At 40.0% G+C, this 4,199-nt stretch overlaps 1 non-coding gene across 1 annotated transcript; it reads left to right on the top strand.

The window, feature by feature from the left end:
* The first annotated feature begins 1,536 nt into the window (after nt 1-1,536).
* LOC141681365 (small nucleolar RNA R71) lies at nt 1,537-1,643 on the top strand. Its single transcript, XR_012558804.1, has one exon. It is a non-coding gene; the product is annotated as a small nucleolar RNA R71 (small nucleolar RNA).
* The last annotated feature ends 2,556 nt before the right edge of the window (nt 1,644-4,199 follow it).

The following is a 4,199-nucleotide window of genomic DNA, read 5'->3' as shown; positions in this document are numbered from 1 at the left end:
ACATCCTGATCTTGGACCCGCATAGTAAGTTCTCCTTTTTGCACATCTATCAAGGTACGGCCAGTAGCCAAGAAAGGCCTTCCCAAGATTATGGGAATCTTCTTATCTTCCTCAAAATCCATAATAACAAAATCTGCTGGAAAGAAGAGCTTATCCACCTTGACGAGCACATCCTCAACTATGCCCCTTGGGTAAGTAATAGAACGGTCAGCCAATTGTAGCGACATGTATGTGGGTTTTGGATCTGGCAGATCCAGCTTTTTAAAGATCGACAACGGCATCAGATTAATGCTTGCTCCCAAATCACAAAGGTACTTGTCGAAAGTCAGATTGCCAATGGTGCAAGGAATGGTGAAGCTTCCTGGATCTTTCAGTTTTGGTGGTAACTTTTGTTGTAGAACAGCGCCGTATTCTTCCGTGAGAGCAACGGTTTCAAGGTCATCCAGTTTCACCTTCCTTGAAAGAATAGTCTTCATAAACTTCGCATAACTGGGCATTTGTTCCAGAGCCTCCGCGAAAGGTATATTGATGTGAAGTTTCTTGAACACCTCCAGAAACTTCCTGAACTGTCTATCCAGCTTTTGTTGCTGCAATCTCTTAGGAAAAGGTGGTGGAGGATAGAGCTGTTTCTCCCCTGTATTAGCCTCAGGCAGAGTGTGTTCAACAGTAGTCTTCCTTGGTTCCGCCGCTTTCTCCTTTTACTTAGATTCTTCACCACTAATTTCAGCTTCTACTTCTTTTGCCTTTTCAGCATCAGTTACTTTTCCAGACCTTAAGGTAATAGCCTTGACCTGCTCTTTAGCTTCCTTCCTGCCTGGTACTTCCGTGTCACTGGGAAGAGTGCCAGGTTGATGATTGAGCACTGCATTGGCTAATTGACCTATTTGATTTTCCAAGGTCTTGATAGAAACCGCCTGACTCTTGCACAACAGCTTAAGTTCCTCAAAATCAGCACTAGTAGGTGCAGCTGCACTTCCCTATTGAGGATATGATTGCCTTGTAGCATACTGCTGTGGTTGCTGGAATCCAGGTGGGTTAAACTGTTTACTCACTCATTGCTGATATGGTGGCTGAATAGCATTCTGATTATTCCCCCAGCTGAAATTTGGATGATTTCTGTTGTTAGGATGATAGGTCGCTGGCACAGGCTGCTGTTGTCGCTGATAATTATTCACATACTGAACAGATTCGTTGACAAAAGAACACTGATCCGTAGCATGAGAACCTGCACAAAGCTCACAAACCATAGCTATTTGATTAACTCCATACGTAGCCAGAGAATCAACCTTCATTGATAGCGCTTGGAGCTGGGCTGCAATAGCGGTGGCTGCATCAACTTCCAGAATACCTGCTACCTTGCCTGAAGTCATCCTCTGAGTTGGGTTTTGATGCTCATTTGCAGCCATCGTCTCTATAAGATTATACGCCTCAGTATAGCTTTTAGCCCATAAGGCGCCTCCAGCTGCTGCATCGAGCATGGGCCGAGATTGGGCCCCCAAACCATTATAGAAACCAGTGATCACCATCCAATCCGGCATTCCATGATGTGGACATTTTCTCAACATTTCCTTGTAGCGTTCCCAAGCCTCGCACATAGATTCTGTAGGTTGCTGTGCAAACTGAGTGAGAGCACTCCTCATAGCAGCAGTCTTTGCCATCGGATAAAACTTCACCAGAAACTTTTGCGCAAGATCTTGCCACGTAGTGATGGACCCAGCTGGTTCAGAATGTAACCAGTCTTTAGCCTTGTCCCTCAGTGAGAATGGGAAAAGCCTCAACTTGATAGCCTCATCAGTCACGCCATTATACTTAAAAGTGCTGCAGATCTCGACAAAATTCCTTATGTGCATGTTGGGGTCTTCAGTTGCCGCTCCTCCAAAAGAAACAGAATACTGCACCATCTAAATAGTGCCCGGCTTGATTTCAAAGGTGTTAGCTTGAATAGCCGGATGAAGGATGCTTGACTGAATGTCATCAATTTTAGGTCGAGAAAAATCCATAAGAGCTGGATCAGCTTGAACAATACGATCTCCCATGTTTACTGGTTCTTTCTGCTCAGTTCCTGAATCCGAATCCTCAAAATCTAACTTCTCCGGAATATCAAGAACTTCGTCTGTCTCCTCAGCTGTATCTAAAGTCCTCTTGCGAGCACGAGAACGAGTTTGCATAAACGCTTGCTAAAGTACCTGAAACACAACCAGAAAAAATAAGTAACTACTACGTCCTAATCACTGAGTCCTAATGACCAATGATGGTAAGTACATAAACTAAACAAATACGTCGAGTCCCCGGCAGCGGCGCCAAAAACTTGTTAGGGCGAAAACACGCGCTAATATTCACGCAAGTATACGCGTTCGCAAGTAATATAGAATACTTTCTAGTTCGTTCCCTCAGAGACTCAGACTAAATTATTGTCTAATTAAACTCACTCACCAATGTATGATTACTTCTCAATGTTAAGATACTAACACTTAAAATTGTTGATTAAATATTAACTATAATTAACTACTTACTTAATCACTTAACTAACACTTCAATTTATCAATAATAAAACACTCATGAGATCACAACTTTATTATTACTTCCTTATATAGCCATTGTTATTACCTTTAGCATGTGACAGTGATGATATTAATCAAATAACACGAAACTGATAAAAGCCAACTTTCATTGTACTAATACCATTCTACCAAGCATCCATAATTAAGATAGAAGTTGAATAGTCATCAATTATGTTGAGTTCCCATATGTCTACAGAAATTGACAACACAACGATTTAAGCACAAGTTATTCCTTTTGATTACATAGGGCAAATAAAATTGTTAGAGTTACCCACTAATCATGCACAACGGACATGAACCCATGCTAGCATGGCAAGTTCTAAATTTCAAGATCCACCGTCGCTTCACAAGAGATTAACACCCTATCTTATATGTTCGCGACGCACATAAGACGAATACGCACAACCAATACTAGATATCATGCAATCATCACACACTAAAGTATTAAACAATTAACTAAAGAATTCCATAATAAATCCGTTGCAACCCCATGATCACGATTAGCCCACAATAGCACTTATCGTCATCATGGGTTCATATGAAATCATGATAAACAAACACAAGAAAATAATAACTAAACTAATTATATTAAAACAGAGTATGTCACAAGAGTAAATAAGTTCAAAGCAAGAAAACTAGCATCCAACGTTACAACGAAACAAGAATCACAAGAATATATGCTTCCTCTTCGTTGCGGTGTGCTAAATCGGTCTTCTTCCTTATCTCCTTCGCTCCTTGCGTAAAAACACAATCTTCTTCAATCCACACTTGTGAAAACGTCTCAAATCTACTTATATAATAGTCCCATAGAACTCAGATTACATAGAAGTGGAAACCAAACAGAAGTAGAAGTCCTAAAATAATTTATCTTTTTTTCCCGACCCTGCGCGGCCGCTCAGCATAGCTGAGCGGGCGCTCAGCTTGCTGCGCGGCCGCTCAGCAATGCTGAGCGGGCGCTCAGACCTCTACTGGAAAAAAATTGATTTTGCTTCGTTTCTTCGCCATAATCTGCCCGTTTCTTTCCTCTCGCAATGGTGAACACACGCCAAGGCTTATTCTTGATGATTCCTCCCCCGAAATGCAACTAAACCCTGAAATGCATAAACACTAGAAAAACGCATCAAATACACAAAATACGTGATTTCAAGACACCAATTTAAGCCATTTTAAGACGCTCTAAGTGGTATAAAATGCCACTTATCAGGCTACAATAGGGACCATGGATAATTAGGTTGGGCCTTCTAATTACATCTTGAGCCTAGCCAAATGTAATTAAATATTAATTCAATCCACTAAAGAATTAATATTTGCACTACCTTTCCTAATACCGTAATTTAATTAATTCGGTTCCAATATTATTTGCTTATTAAATTCCCCATGTTTAAAATATCATATGTCCATTAATTAAATAAATTATTGATAATTTATTTAATTAATATCTTTTATCCTTGATCATCCACTCAACCTTTATTTAATTATGCCAGAATAAATTCCACCTGCAGGGTTTCACATAATTAAATCTTTTTGAGCTTTCAAGGGGACATCATTAACCCGAATATTATCAGGACATGGATTCCTTCAATAAATAATATCCACCATGTATATAATTCCATCACCCAAAATATAATGATATAATTC

Source organism: Apium graveolens, chromosome 8 (assembly GCF_009905375.1).
Source record: "Apium graveolens cultivar Ventura chromosome 8, ASM990537v1, whole genome shotgun sequence".
Taxonomy (NCBI): Eukaryota; Viridiplantae; Streptophyta; class Magnoliopsida; order Apiales; family Apiaceae; genus Apium; species Apium graveolens.
Note: the sequence above shows the minus strand (reverse complement) of the source record. Positions and strands in the feature narration are given on the sequence as shown.